The sequence below is a fragment of the Euphorbia lathyris genome, chromosome 3 (genome assembly GCF_963576675.1).
Source record: "Euphorbia lathyris chromosome 3, ddEupLath1.1, whole genome shotgun sequence".
Taxonomy (NCBI): domain Eukaryota; kingdom Viridiplantae; phylum Streptophyta; class Magnoliopsida; order Malpighiales; family Euphorbiaceae; genus Euphorbia; species Euphorbia lathyris.
The window spans coordinates 109730390-109747230 of record NC_088912.1 but is presented as its reverse complement, the minus strand read 5'-3'; the positions used below and the strand labels follow the sequence as shown (position 1 = coordinate 109747230).

The 16841-nt window shown below is 33.2% G+C and overlaps 1 long non-coding RNA gene across 1 annotated transcript; it reads left to right on the top strand.

Annotated features, from left to right (window-relative positions):
* Positions 1-4466: 4466 nt before the first annotated feature.
* Positions 4467-16174, top strand: LOC136224560 (uncharacterized). Its single transcript, XR_010686487.1, has 4 exons — positions 4467-4750; positions 13429-13530; positions 13758-13872; positions 16078-16174. It is a non-coding gene; the product is annotated as an uncharacterized lncRNA (long non-coding RNA).
* The last annotated feature ends 667 nt before the right edge of the window (positions 16175-16841 follow it).

Sequence of the window (16841 nt, the reverse complement as noted above, 5' to 3'; positions counted from 1 at the left end):
TGGAATTTGAAAAAATTCCAAAATCACTCCATATTTCTTTTTAAATTCTAATTGTTCTCAATTTTTTCTCTCAATCAACTTCTAACCTCCAATTTTCAAATAAGTTTTTTTTTTGTATTTCTCATTCTTTATTTTATTTCTGTTCTAGATTTAATTTTATAATTTCTAAAATAGAGTTTATTATTAGGGGATTATTATTAATATGTTCTTTACTTAAAGATTCTTTACAATTAATTTATGAACTTCTAATCTAATTTAGGAACTCTAATTTAGAGATTTTAATTTAGGTTTTAATTTCTAATTTACTTTAATTTCGGGTGGTTATTTTTATGTTATTTAGGAACAAGGTGCATAAATTTCTGGAAACGGATATGCAATTAGTGTAGAATAACGAATAAAATGTCTTTGTTGTATAATGATGTCTAAAATTGACCTAACTTGTCAATATTAGGGATAAAATTGCTCTTGGCTGCCAATGTTAGAAGTAAAATTGTACCATTTTAAACGTTAGATGTAAAATTGCTCCTGGATGTAAACGTTAAAGTATTTTTGCACCATATAATTTTTTATAAATACGTTGAAGTAATATTTAAATTTTTTTTTGCCTACGGTCTATCCCCTCCGACCTTTAGCTCCTAGCTCCGCCAGTGGGTATGGAAAATCAAACTACTTCAACTATATAACTACTTATAGAAGCAAGTACGAATGATTTTCTAATTGAACTATGAATAAATATATGCATGCCGATGTAGGTAATCTCTTGTACACAAATGCATGTAATTGGTACAACCATTAAATAATCTAACGGTTACTCACACACTTTTGTTTGCACAGATAGACCAACTAACAATATTATTTTAAACCCAGTTTCATAGAAAGTAGAAGAGACCAATATCCACAAATTTAAATTGCAATCAAATAATTAAAAAAACATCCATTCATGTGGGCACGGTTCGGTTAACCGGTCCATTAGGAAAAAAAATTAACCGAACTGTTATCAACGGTTTTTAAACCATCCAAACCGAAACCGGTCCATATCAATCGGTTAACCATTAATTTCGTTTAGGTTTTTCGGTTAACGGTTTTTAACCAATTCTCACTAGCTAACCAAAAATCAATGGTTAAATTTTTACTCAAACCTAAATTTTTCAACAATATTAAAATACACATAATTTCAAAAATTTAAACGAAACGAATTCATATAAAAGTTTAGAATTCAAACATAAGTGCCGAACTAAAAAACAATTCATCAAGTTTACATTTAAAACATAAAGAAATATAAATAATATTTCGTCAAAATACTTATTACAACATAAAGCAGTATAATCTATGTTATATATTTATATTAATCTATGTTATAATCTATGTATTTATATTAGGGTAAAGTACGAAAAAAATGCTCGTGGTTTTCCTTGTTTGCAAATAGAGGTCTGTGGTTTCAAAATTTACAAATAGAGGTACGTAATATGCTTTTTTTACAAAACAAAGTATCTAAAATTAAACTTATAAGTAATTGATGACAATTAAGAGAATTTTTTAAATTTTTTTTCAATTACATTTATTTATTGACATAACACGGATCCAAAAATCAAATTTTAATTGTGTAAAATGAACTTAAATATTAATTTAGTTCACAACCTGTCAAATTAGTAAAAAAACTGTTAGAGAATAATAATAGTTGAGGGAGTTATATTGTAATTAGCCTTAGGGCTTTTCCTAATTGTATAAATAGCTGATATTTTATCAGCAACACCAAGTAATTGAAATTCCTTTCTTCTTCTTTTCAGGGAGATCTGAAAGTAGCGATTCCAATAACAATCGCAATTCAGATTCTAGAGAAGGAGAAGGCGATTCAACGATGAATTCAAACTCGAATTCATCAACTGTCAACAATAGCAATGATAATCCCAGACTTGTTATTGTCAGCACGATTTTGAATGGATCTAATTACATACCATGGCGGAGATCGATGTTGCTCGCTCTGAGCGCCAAACGCAAGTCAAATCATATTCTTCAAGATGAAGAACCAGTAGATAACACCTCAGATGCATACAACAAGTGGAAATGAGAGAACAATCTTGTTTTTTCCTGGATTATAAATGCGATGTCCAGAGATTTAGCCGATGTGTACTTGTACGCACCAACAACCAGAAAATTATGGGCGGAACTGGAGGAACGATATGGCGAGAGTAATGGACCATTGATTTTTCAATTGCGTCAAGAGATCTGTAGCTTGAATCAAGGAGGTATGTCTCTGGTTGATTTCTTCAATAAAATGAAACGAATGTGGATGAATATGCTATTGTGAAGCCTCCAATTGCTTGTTCTTGTGAGGCAAGGAAATTAGTACAGGAACAGGTCCAGGAAGAGCAACTTATACAATTGTTATCTGGATTAAATCCAGAGTTTGATCATGTGAGAGATCAAATATTGTTGATGGATCCTCTACCTCCAGTCAATAGATCTTATTCGATGCTTATACGTATCGAAAAGCAGAGAAATCCTAATTCCATTGCTTCTATTCAGAATGATTTTATGAATTTAACAACTAGAAATCGAAATTTCAGTAATAAAAAAACTGGAAATGTCAATCGTAATAATAATGGTGGCAATTATGGTAATCGGGGTAATAATGCTAATTCCTCGGTGAAAAGCAAGGAGGAGAAATTTTGTTCTTATTGCAGGAAAGGAGGACATGAGAAGAGTGAGTGTTTCTGTATTAAAGGATATCCTGATTTGTTTAAAGGAAAGAGAGTTACAGGTCTAGCTCTAGTTAACCATCGGGCACATATGTCTCATGAGCAACAAGAGTTTTCTCCACTAGATGATTTTGAAGAAGGTGAAGGAAGTTCTGCTAAGAAAGAATATGTACAAGAACTAGTGCAGAGAGAAGTACAGAGGATACTCAAAGGGAAAACAACACAAGACTATCTTCCACAAGAGTTTTCAGCATTTGTAGGGGCATGTGCACGTAACAGTTCTTACTCAAGTTCTCTTAGCATTGATGAATGGATAATTGATTCAGGAGAAACAACTCATATGACATATAATGCTGGTTTATTGAGGAATATGGTCAAATTAGATGTCCCTAAGAGAGTATTTTTACCAACTGGTGAGGCTCAAATAGTCAGTCATCAAGGAGAAGTATTATTTGCTGAGAATTTCAAATTATTGAATGTGCTTTATGTTCCCAAATTCAAATACAATTTGATGTCAGTTAGTAAACTGCTACAAGATCAAGGTGTCTCAGTATGTTTTTGGACCACATATTGTATCTTGCAGGGCCGAAATTTTAATCAACGATTAGCAGTTGGAAGATTGAAGAGAGGGTTGTATTATCTTGCTAAAGATTCCTTTGATAGGAATGCAATTCAAAAAGTTGTAAGCCAAACTGATTTGTGTCTTTATCTGTTATAGACAATAATGTTGATGTCGAATTATGGCATAAACGTTTGGGGCATACCTCACATGAGAAATTATCACATGTTTTTAATTTGCCTAAGAGTTCTATTATTAGTTTTGCTGATTGTGATATCTGCTTAAGAGCTAAACAAATTAGAAATTCCTTTGGATTAAGTTTCATTAAGACCTTGTAAGTGTTTGATCTGATTCATGTTGATTGTTGGGGGCCTTATAAACAAACATCTATTAGTCGTGATAGATATATGTTGACTATAGTTGATGATTTTTCCCGTGTGATATGGACTATTTTATTTAAACACAAAGACCAAGTGTCAGGCTTACTAGATGGTTTTATCACAATGGTAAATACTCAGTTTCATACTAAAGTCAAGACAGTTAGAAGTGATAATGGGACTGAATTTTTTTGGGCATTCAACACAGTTAGTGTTTGCAAAACATAGCATCACGCATCAGAAAACTTATGTGTACACACCTCAGCAGAATGGGGTGGTAGAAAGGCGGCATAGTCATTACTCAAGCAAGGAGGATTGTTTGTCAAATTATATCTATCTGACTAAGGTATTGCAGTGGAAATCTCCACATTTTTTGTTATATGGAAAAGAACCAAGTTTGACAAACTTGAAGATTTTTGGTTGCCAAGGATATATGTTGAACAACAATCCTCAGAGAGGGAAATTTGATGACTGGTCAACACAGTGTATCTATGTTGGGCTCTCAACTGAACAAAAAGGATGGAAGATGTATAACATGGAAACTCACCGTTTGTGTGTGTCCACGGATGTTCATTTCAATGAGCATATTTTTCCTTATTTATCTAACACTATTGTTTCAGTACATGACAGGCCCTTAACATCATCAATGTTGTTTTAGTCTTCGCTTGATAATGATCAAGGTCTCACTGATATTGAAGCAAGCACCTCTTCACAGCCTTCACAACCTCCTGATCGTCTTCATAGTGCTCAAAATGATGATTATTCAGCAGAAAATACACCACAAATTCCTTCATCAGCAATTACCAGAACTGACTCACCGACAACTAATCACAATATGCCAATTGTTGAAAATGAAATTCTAGCAAGAAGATCTACCAGGGTCACTCAAAAACCTTCATGGTTACAAGATTTTGTTGTCAATCAAGTGATTCATTATGACAATATTATTCAATACAACGATCATTATCAAGCTTCTTTGTTCTCTATGAGTAAAGAGCATGAACCAAGAAGTTATAAAGAAGCAAAAGGACAACCTCAATGGGAGAAAGCTATGGCGGAAGAGATTGCAGCCTTGGAGAAAAACAAAACCTGGACAATCGTGCAATTGCCGCCTGGTAAACGTACAGTTACTTCCAGGTGGATTTTTAAGATTAAATATGCTCTTAATGGATCAGTTGATCGATGCAAAGCAAGATTAGTTGCTCGAGGTTATGATCAGCAAATTAGTGTAGATTATCATGATAGCTATTCTCTTGTCACTAAAATCACAACGGTAAGGGTGTTTCTTACGGTGGCAACTACGAATGGTTGGCCAATGCAGCAGATTGACATCAACAACGCGTATTTGCATGGTTCTATTGTAGAAGAACTATATATGCAGCCACTAGAGGGGTATATCAATTCTAATTGTAACCTTGTTTGCAGGCTTGATAAGTCCTGGTATGGCTTGAAGCAAGCCGGGAGATAATGAAAGATGTTCATGATTATTGCTTGTTTACCAAACAAACTGAAGATGGGAATTTTTTGGCACTTATAGTCTATGTGGATGATGTGTTAATCACTGGCACTTCCATGATACTAATTGAAGAAGTTAAAAAATCTTTGGATGCAAGTTTTACTATAAAGGATATGAGGAGGCTAAATTTTTCCTTGGTGTTGAATTGGCCAGGTCTGATAGAGGGTTGTTTATTTCACAATCTAAATATATAAGGGATTTGATCAAGGACGCTGGTTTGAGTGAAGCTCACAGTGTTGATAATCCTTTCCCTACAGGGTTAAAGTTAGATGAAGAATCTTCTGCCTATGAAAAACTAGAGAGCTATAGAAGATTAGTTGGGAGATTGTTATATTTAGGCTTTACCAAGCCTGATATTGCTTTTGCTACACAACAATTGAGCCAGTTCATGAGTATTCCTACTTGTATCCAAATGGAGGCAGCCAAGCATGTCGTGAAATACTTGAAGGGCACTGTTTACGGTGGGTTTGTATTACACAGACAATTCTGATTTATCTCAAATGAGAGGCTATTATGATTCAGATTGGGGTAGGTGTTCAGTTACTAGACGATCGATGACAGGCTATTGTGTGTTTGTTGGAGATTGCCTTGTGTCTTGGAAATCAAAGAAACAAAGCCAGTTAGCAAAAGTTCTGCAGAAGCATAATATAGAGCTATGTTAATTACATCTTATGAATTGAAGTGGTTGACATATTTGTTGGCTGAATTTCATATTGCACCCCAATTACCAATCACATTGTTTTGTGACAGTCAAGCTGTAATATATATAGCAACCAATCCTGTTTTCCATGAGAAGATGAAGCACGTGGAAATCGACTGTCATTTTGTTCGACAATATATGGAGGCAGGATTTCTATATACTCCGTATATTACTTCGGTTAATCAGCTTGCTAATTTGTTCACAGAGCCTCTTACAGGAGCTCAGATGGCTTCAGCCTTGAATCAAATGCACTTGTATCAAAGTGTTGATGTTTCATCTTCTTTTACTGCAAATGGAAATAAACCCAGTAACAACACAGTTGTGAAAGACAAGATGAAAAGTATTTCATCTTGAAGAGGGGGTGTTAGAGAATAATAATAGTTGAGGGAGTTATATTGTAATTAGCCTTAGGGCTTTTCCTAATTGTATAAATAGCTGATATTTTATCAGCAGCACCAATTAATTGAAATTCCTTTCTTCTTCTTTTATCCGTTTCACTTATAAAAACGTAAAATTCCACAATATTATTCATTGTTTCAATTTAGGAAGTTGCTTTTTTCGGTGGTTATGTTTTGCTTATATGTAAGAATAATTTTTTTTAAGATAAAAATGTATTTGGTTGCAATTAGAACTTAATTGTGTATTTTTAATACTTTGTTTTCTAAATAAAACATACCACATACCTTTATTTGTAAACTACATGCCTCTATTTGCAAATTGGACAAACCACAAGCATTTTTTTTATACTTTCCCCTTTATACTAAGCAGTATAATCTATGTATTTATATTTATATTTGCCTTGCCTTCGTCGTCAAATGGTCTATATCTTTTTTTAAAAATTTATATTTATTAAAGGCCTAATTCACAAATAACCCCCTAAACTTGTCCAAATGTTGCAACTGTCCCCCTCAACTTTCAATTGTAACAACTTACCCCTTAAACTTGTTCAATTGTAAAACATAACCCCAAATTGGGAATTTTTTTTAGCCCGTACTTGAAGCAACAGTAAAAGCATTTTCTCGGATTCGTATCACGCCAAAGATCTGATTATCACACTCCACGAGCATTGCAGATTTTGCATTTCACGCGTTTCTTCAACTGCAGTCCATGTCAACAATTTGGGGTTATATTTTACAATTGGACAAGTTTAAGGGGTAAATTGTTACAATTAAACAAGTTCGAGGGGTAAGTTGTTACAATTGAAAGTTGGAGGGGGCAGTTGCAACATTTGGACAAGTTCAGGGGGTTATTTGTGTATTAAGCCTTTATTAAACGGTTCGGTTAATCGTTAACCGCGGTTTTTGAACACTCTAACTTGAAACCGGTACCTATATATTTTTTTCACCATTAAGAAAACCACCGGTTCAGTTAACCACTTTTTCCGGTTCGGATTATCGGTTTTTGGTTCGGTTACCGGTTTGACCGGTTTTTTTGCCCACCCCTAAGTTCTATATAGATAATTATCAAGTTCTATTCATTTAAATTTTAAGTAGGAAATGATGTTACAGATTGCTTATAAATATGTCCAATCATTAGAAAAGAAATTTACCTTCCTCCATGTTATCTTTATAACTCAAATAAATATCAATTGTGATCCTTTTTGTCTTTTTCTTTTTCTTACCACTTTGAAGTTGCTAACTACACATAGGCGGATAAAATCCATACACAAGTCATAGTCTTACAACCATATAGCAGTTGTTGTCACCCTCAAAATATTAATTTTCATGGCATATAAATTACAAAACATGCTTAAATTATTTAGGGGCACCACAGAAAAATTATAAAAAGTGTCATATATGAATCAAGTATATGATGAGAAGTCAACAAAAAAAAAGGCTTAATGCTTCTTCAGCCACCTTAACTTGTCCAAATTAGTCATTTTACCCCTCCAACTCATCGAATGTCCTATTTACCCCCTTAACTCCATAAAAATGGTATTTCTCACCCCTTTAACTTGTCCAAATTTGTCATTTTACCCCTTCTCAACTCATTGAATATCCTATTTACCCCATTAACTCCATAAAAGTGACATTTCTCACCACTTATGATCCTATTTACCCTCTTAACTCCATAAAAATGGTATTTCTTATCCCTTTATAGTAGTCAAAAAATTTGGAAAGAGAAAGAACGAATAAAAAATACAAATAACAAGAACATTAATATAAACAAGTTAAATACATGATTGACTCAACTTTTTGGTTCTAGATCGATAGATTAAATTTTCGAGCAAGTTACATGCTACTTGAGCGAGCAACAACCTTGTGCTACTTGACCGAGCAAAATTTTGGACTAACTAAAATTATCAATCAACTTTTTGGTTCTAGATCGATAGATTAAATTTTCGAACAACTTTTTAGATATTTTGTTTTGTAAATAAGAAATTTTCTATCTCTAGATGAAACTAACTTTACAAAGACTTTTTTTTTGATATATATTGTAATTATTGAATGATTGATCTATCAATCTTTATTACATGGTAGTTTTTTATGATTAATTTATGTTGAGATGTTTTAATTGTGAAAAATGATAATTTACAAACCACTATATATTTTTTGGTGATAAAGACATTTTTATATAATAAGGGAAATTTTAGTTATTATAAAAAAATGAATGAGAAAAATATTTATTATTGTAATTCTTATTTAATAAGTGGTTTTTTTTATTATTGTAAATAATTTCTAATAAGGGTTTTAATCATTATAAGTACTCTTTATAAAGAGGTTATTTATAAAGTGGTGAAGCTCTTAGCCTAGTGGTTGAGAACTTACCTATGCCTTGGGAGGTCATGGGTTCGAATCACATCCGGGTCTGGTGGGAATTTTTCTTTCTTCTTTAATGTAAGCACATAAATAGGACATTCGATAAGTTGATGGGTAAAATAACCAATTTGGACAAGTTAAGGGGGCTGGAGAAACATTAGGCAAAAAAAAAACTATCAATTCTCCCAACCAGAGTAACATACAAATTCAACCAATTCAAAAAAGAACATGTGTTATTAAATAATTATGTCACATTAACCAAAAAATAATAATTATGTTTACCTAACACATGAAATTGGAAGACTTACAGTTACTAATCCAAAAGATAATTAGATACAAATGAGCAAAATAAGAAGAGAACTTCGCACAATAATGTCAATCCATAATGAGAACCATGGCTCTAGAAATTTGCGTGCATCCTGCAGATAATGACATTGTAAGTGGACAATGGTGCTACAGAATAAGGAATTTTATTAGATGATGGGAAGAACCGTGCTAGAGAATTAAGGAAAATTAAATTGAAAGTAAATTGCCAAAGCCACCACTGATGAACGCATTCTTTACAGTTTTAGAGGCAAAAAAATATTACCCTGGGTGAAGAAGAAGCAAGGACTGTGGTGCCGCCTCCACTGTGAGAAGATCAGTTTTCAGATTTCTGTGTTTTGAATTCAAATTCCTTTAAGAAATTTTCTTCCAATTCCTAATAAAAAAGATTCAATTTTTGAATAAAAAAAACAGAGATAAATTTACAACCCAGAAAGTGAAAAAACTGAAGCTTACCAACATAGGATTATCCGCCAATAAAACGTGTAATCTGAATAGATAAAGAATGGGTAGATTGAGAATGTGGGTAATTATTTGGGAACCCTTTATCATCATGTTATGCAAAGTTAAGGAGAAAAGTTGTGAAGAAGAAGAAGAGTTACAGTATTTTAAGAAAATGCCACGTCGGCCATAGATATCTTCAAGAGATGACACATCAGTACTATTAACTACAAATTTAGCATATAGTATAGATTCCTTTTATATTTAAGCAAATAATATGTGGCAAGTCTGACTAGTCTTTTAGCTTTTTTTTTTTAGCTTATATGGTCAATTGGTTATTAAGCTTTAAAATAGGTCAATAAAATTAGGCATAGTAGATTGACTCTCTCAACTTTGCAAGTGTCTAACCAGTTTTCTAAACTTGTTTATTTCATATCACCAGTTCCCTAAACTTGTCCATAAAAATTTATTAGCTTCCCTGAACTTTGCAAATGACTCACCAGTTCCCTAAATTTGCTTATTCTGTAACAACTAAATACGAAAACTTATTAAACCTAAATTCTAAAAATACATCTTCATCTATTTGTGAGGTAATTTTTTCTTCCCCTGCCTTTCAACCTATTATAAGAGTTAGTGTTGTAAGATTGAGATCGAAATAAGATGGTATATCCAATTCCTACATAAGATAGTATATTTTTTTTCCACATCCAACATATGTTTGTGATTTGTTACGGATAAAATGATGCACGTGTGAAGTGTAGATGACAAGATTCATGACCGAGAAGATAATTTGATGAATTATTTCTCCAATTAACCCAATTTATCAATGTTAGGGGTAAAATGCTCTTGGCTTCCAACGTTATGGACAATATTGCACTATTTTAGACATTAGGGGTAAAATTACTCCTGTCCCAAAACGTTATGGGTATTTTTGCACTTTAATAAGAGTTAGTATTATGGTTTTTCTATAAATTTTATGGACAAGTTTAGGTAGCTCGTGATACGAAATAAGCAAGTTTAGGGAGCTGATGAGACACTTGCAAAGTTTAGGGAGCCAATCTACTATTATGGATAAGTTCAGAGAGCTAGCGATATATTAAGCCATAAAATTATTTCAGTTTTGCTTTTGACCATAATAAAATCATTCATGGTGCCGAAATGATGGTATGAACTATTTGCAAGGGAACTCAATGTCACGTGTTAGTCGCACATGAAAACAAATCATGTGGGAGATACATTGATTATGATTATAAATTTTAAAAAAAATAAAATTAATTGGAGTTCGACCCATCTATCCTTCCTTGTACATCCCCTCTAACAAACAACGTATATAAAGAGCCAATTTTTATCCCTATCTCACCTCGTATATCACCTCTGTTAAACATAGTGGTAGTGTATTTAGGAAACCACAAGTACCTAATAGTACAATACTATGACAAAACTCAATAACTATTTAAATTATTCTGTGATCTTCATCTCGAGATTAGCGAACGGAGCGACTCATGCTATGGCTAGGCATGCTCGGTCCAATGCTAGTTTCTTTAGTGATTTTTCTATCCATGATTTGTTGGTTTCTATAGTTTGTAATAAATCTTTCTTAATTTCTTAATAACATTTTGTTTGGTTTCAAAAAAGAAACTATTTAAATTATTTATTTAGCTTTTTATTTGAGAGGAAGTTGACTTAAACCCCATAGATCCACTCCAAACCCTGATTTTATGCTCTTCAATTCACTCGGATCTCTCCCTCAGTGCCACAGTTCATTGCCTTGCACAGTCTTCTTGTTTGGCCATCCTAGGTCTTTAACGCTCAGGAATTCTATACTTATATTTCTGGGTAAGCTCATTGTTGGAGCGACCAAATTAGTGTCCATAATTTTACAGTTGTGCATTTTGTAATTTAAGATGGAATTTGTCTGGTTCTTTTTAATTGCTTAATTTTCTTTGATTATTGGGATAATTCCAATTTTCTAATATAAATTGGGCTCAATTCCTCTTGCTAAGAAAAATTGTTTTGTATGGATTTTTATAAATCGATAATCAGATAATTTCAAGTGAATTTTGTTTTACTTGGTATATAAGTGAGTCACAAAAATTAGTTTGACAAGTTAAATTTGTTGTTGTCAACACCTAACCGCGTTGATCTGAATCACGTATGGATGGTAATACTGCCTTTCAGGTTTAATGAACAGTTCTTTTCAGTTTCCAACTAACCAGGCTTAGACCATCTCCAACACATTTCATCAAATTTACTACATCAAACCATGTTTTCATCATTTTCTCTCTCTGTTTTGATGTTGCTACAATGTTTTTACTCCAACCCATTTCATCATTATTAGAGTTAAATGATTTTGTATGGATTAATTATTAGTGTTAAATGATTTTTGATTTCTGGTTTTTATGTATATAAAATAAATGAAAAAGAAAATAAATAATATTATTTTATTAAATGATGCCCATCAAAAAAATTGATGGAGCATCAAATTTGATGATAAATGACCGTATTTTGATGCATACGGTTTGATGCTAGGTTGGAGATGGTCTTAGAGCTGCTATGAAGCACTGATACTTTCCGGAGGTCACCGTACGCGTATCCGATACTTCGGGTGAGGGGATTCCGCGGGATAAGTACGGACACGCCTGGGAGTATCCCCTTTTTCTTTAAATGAGGGGATACGCGGGGACACACCAGGGACACTTCGGCGATATTTTACGGTTTTTTTTATAAAAAAAACTTCGAAAGTATAAGGGTTTTTTTTTTAAACTCAAAAAATATAAGGATTAAAATGAAATAATCTCAGGATTACTAGTATATACCGACACGAAATCTATTGAACCCTAACAAAATTGAAATTCCTAAATCTTTTCCCTCATCTGGTCGAGTTCTTCTGTTAAGTGGTTCTGTGCAATCAGTTGTCTTCCGCGATTGCTTTGTTCAAGTCGATCCCTCTCATCTGGTGGATCTGCTTTGATCGAGTTTTTCCTCTCATCTGGTCGATCTGCTATGAATTAATTACTTATTAGTTAATATTATAGATGTTATTTGTGGTTTTATAATGACTTGAGAGTATTATTTCTGTTTTTATAATGACTTTGTGAATATGATTTGTGATTTATATATTTATGTATCTTTTGAATTTTCATTATAAATGATATATATATATATATATATATTATTAATTATATATAAAATTTGCCGTATCGAGCCTACCGGTACCGGTGCTTCATAATAGAACTGTAATTCTGGTGAAAGTTGTATGCTCTTGGCTTGGAAAATGATTTTTCATCGTGATTGTTGTTTGAAAATCATGGAAGTTTCTTTGAATTATTGCTTAAATGAGAATGATAAATTTGGAGACCCTAAGAAGGCTCGTGATTAGTGTGGCTGGATTCTGTTTCCCTTTTTCGCTATTTGTTTTTTCCTGCTTCATTTTGCTTCACTTAGTGAACTATATTTTGAAAGTTTTCCATAGCCCTAAGATGAATCCAGGCTTTAGATCATTCACAGTGTTAAAGGCATAAAAAGATGGAATTTACAGCTTGAAATGTAAAAACTTCAAATATGGGTTGACATCTAGAAGAGTAGAAGCCATGTATATGCTTGCATTGTTGTTATCAAAGAAATTAAATTGTCAGCCCTTGTTTCTGAATGGTAGAGAACTTTTAAACTTTGTAGCTAATTTTGATGACTTCATCTTCCAATAGTTAGGACATTAATTGAGAGCATAAGCTTTGAAGGCTTTTAATTTGTTCACTATATGCAGTGAGACCATAAAGAAATTATGTCTGAGGCTTCATATGTTTTAGACTTTTATCACCTTTAGATTTCAGAAGATTACTATGACCATTTTCTATTATTAGTAAATATGGTTTTTGTTTGTCGGCTTTTTATCATTTCTTGAGGTGCACTGTGATGCATATAAATGTGCCTTGCTTTACCTATTTGTGTAAGGAACATATTCTTGTTGCTCTTTGAGATGATATGTTCATAGTTGCAAATGCTAAGTCGATCCTTTTGCTTCAACTGTAATTCTTACGTAGAGTGTTTCCGCAGGATTTGTGAGCTCTAATGAAAGAAGAAGCTAGTATTATCCCAAGTAATGAAATGCAAAATGGTGGTTCTATGCAAGCCCAATCCATCACATACAATTCTAAGGTTTTCAGTTTGCATAGCATCTTTACATTTTGTTGTGATGTGGGTGTAATTCAAAAGCAATTCTTCTCTTATTTATATTTTGTTTTATGGAGTTGACATTTGTAAAAAAAAAAACAGAAATTTCACATTGCAATTTGTTCGTTTTTTAGACATCCTTTAAGTTACTGGAGCTTATTTACAATGTAAAGTAGGTCAAAGAACTAATTGTTAAATTGTAACATTTGCAGAAATTTCAAGATGATCTACAAGCAGCAGGAATCAAAATCAAGCAGCATGAGGATAACTTGAAAATTTTGAAAAGTCAACGAAACAAATTAAAAACCTCAATACTTGATCTGCAAGGTATGATAAATTTTATTTTTTGTGCCTTTTCTAGAGGATTAGTTCTTCTTGAAGATTACTCAGCTAAGAAGTATTTGCATGTGCTGTTCACTTAGATAAAAGCACATCTAGGAACAAATTTATGTTGTGTAGTGTAATGGTTTTTAATTTAAGCATGGTAGCTACCTAACAAATTCAACTGAGTCACCTGTTTTTAATTCTTGGTTCTCCAGGTGCTTTAACTACTGTGGTGACAATGTTTAGATCTGTCACTCGTATATACTGTTTCCTTCAATGTTTTAGTTAATTTAATTAGACAAAATATTTCAGTAAAGTTTTTGCTGATATAAACCGAAAATGATGTTGTTAGGAAACTGTTGTAGCTAGTCTAAATCAGAGTAAATTTATTTAGAAATTGTTATTTTCAGAATTATCATTTATTTAGGAAGTCTTAGTATTAGTAGAAATAGGAGTTTATTTTCAGAACTATTATTTAGGAAGTTCTAATTCTAATAGGATAGGAGTTTGTTTTCAGAATTTTTATTTAGGAAGTGTTAAATCTAATAGAATAGGAATCCTAGTTTAAGTCTGCCTTTTGTACTATTATAGAAAGGAACCATTTATCATTGGTAAAGTACTATTTGAAAAACAAATTCAGAGATCAGGAATTCTCATCATAAAGATCCGGGTTTCTCTCTAACGAGCTGTATTAATTAATTCTCATCATACTAGCTCGAAAGAAAAAGAAGTAAGATTCACTTCCTGATTTCAAGGTTCAAGGACCCGTAATTTGATCTAAAGTTCAGGAGCTTAACAAAGTGGTATTAGAGCAAGTTATGGCTGAATCAAGTAATGTGGAAAAACAGTTTGAAGCCTTTTTGAGCTTCATATTGCAGAGACAGGCCAAAGGTGGAGGCCATGGTACTCAAACTAGAAATTATCACAACAAGGAAGGAGACTGGAGGGTGGACAGTAGAATACGACCGCAGAGGAGGTCTGCTTCCAAAATTCTCGAAACTGGTTTTCTAAGTTTGGTGGGTCATATGATCCCTTGAGCTGGTTGGTTGCATATGTGTGAGCATTTTAATAAGCATCAACACACTGTTGAAGAAGAAAATGTGGTACTAGCTTCCTTCCGCTTTGAAGGACGTGCTGAATCATGATTCACAAAGAGAGGGGTAAACTGCAGTTGACATTGGAAGAGTTTCAATCCAGAGGTTTGGACCATCAATCCAGGATGATACAATTGGAGAATTGGTGAAAGTTAAACAGATAGGCACAATTGAGGATTAGGACGATTTGAACAACTACCGGCAAGGACGCGAAGATGAGCATTTCGATGGCAAAACAGGAGGTCGGAATATTCCTGAGTGGGCTGAAAGGCACAATAGTGGTTAAAGTAGAGTTGCATAAGTCTGCTGAATTGCCAAGGCTATATGAAAAAAGAGAAATTATCAAGATGGGACTGTTGGCCAGTAGTGGAAGGACCGTTTAGAGAAACGAAAGACTAAGAGGATTTGTTATAATTATGACTAATCATATACATGAGGACATCAGTATGAACCTTTACTAGAACCAGATGTTGAAGATCCTATCACCAACTGATGCTTTGGTGAAAGTAGCTCCAGTTATCATCTTTGTGCATGAGATCACATTCATTTTTGTAGGGGAAGGCAATGTTAAAACTGTTGTAGCTAGTCTATATCATAATAAATAGTTATTTTGATTAGGTTTAGGACTTACTAGTTTCATAATTGTTATTTATTTAGGAAGTCTTAGTCCTTGAGGAGTAGGAATTTATTATCAGAATTGTTATTTAGGAAGTTTTAATTCTAATAGGGGTATGATTTTATTTTAGAATTTTTATTTAGGAAGTTTGAATGATAATATGAGCACGAGTCCTAGTTCAAGTCTGCCTTTTGTACTCCTCATTTGAAAAACAAATTCTGAGGTCAGGAAATTAATTCTCATTATAGGTAAGCTAGGTCGAAAAAGAAAAGAAGATTTACTTCTTGATTTCATAGTCAAGGACCCGTAACTCAATCCAAAGCTCAGAACTTATAGTGTGAGCAGTTTTTTTATCTCAACTTCCATCCAGTGTTTCCGAATGAAAGGATTTACTTTTAGATGCTAGAATTGTTTGGAGATTTTATGTGTATAATGATTTGTGATGCATAATATCTCTTTCCATTTTCATTTTTTTTTATACTGACAAGTTTCCTTTAGTTATTCTTGGTAATTATCACTCCGCAAGACCTCCTAGTGGTGAAAGTGAAAGCCATTCCTCCAATCAGAGTGAGGCAGAAATAGTAAAGCATGAAACTTCTGCTGCAGGCATTCCGTGTCAGCTGACAACACATCGTGGTACTCATGCACCTCAACTCGCATTCACTAACGATGTGCTTGGTATTGTTGCTACTCTGGGCAAGGTGGATGATGATAATCTTAGCAGGTTAGTTTGAAGTTGCATGTTATCTGTTATTGATATTTACTATCTATCTAACATGTAGATTCTTCCTCTTCTATGAAATAAGTCTTATGATTAGTTTCCTTGCTGATATAGCATACTGTTCCTTGTACTAATGTAGTCAGTTAATCTATGTACTCCACAATTCCAAGAGCCCTTATTATTTTCAATCAGTGAAATGCCTCCGTACTTACTGCCACGCTGATCTTTGCTTTAAAGAGCTGCATGATAATGCAGTTGTTGTTAGTTATCTGCACTGTTTTCAATCTACTTTTACTTATTCTTTCTTAATTGCAGGCTTTGCTAGGAATTGTTTGCAAAACTTACGAAGGTGTTAAAGCTCTTGAAACTTATGACAAGGAAGGCCATATAAATAGTGATTATGGAATTGGAGGCTTTGGTACTACTATCGGACGGACTCTGGATGGTCGATTTCTTGTCATTTGTCTTGAAAACTTAAGGCATGTATCTCTTTCTTTTCTTTATTGAAGTTTGATATTCAGCTCTTGAATTACAAACTTTT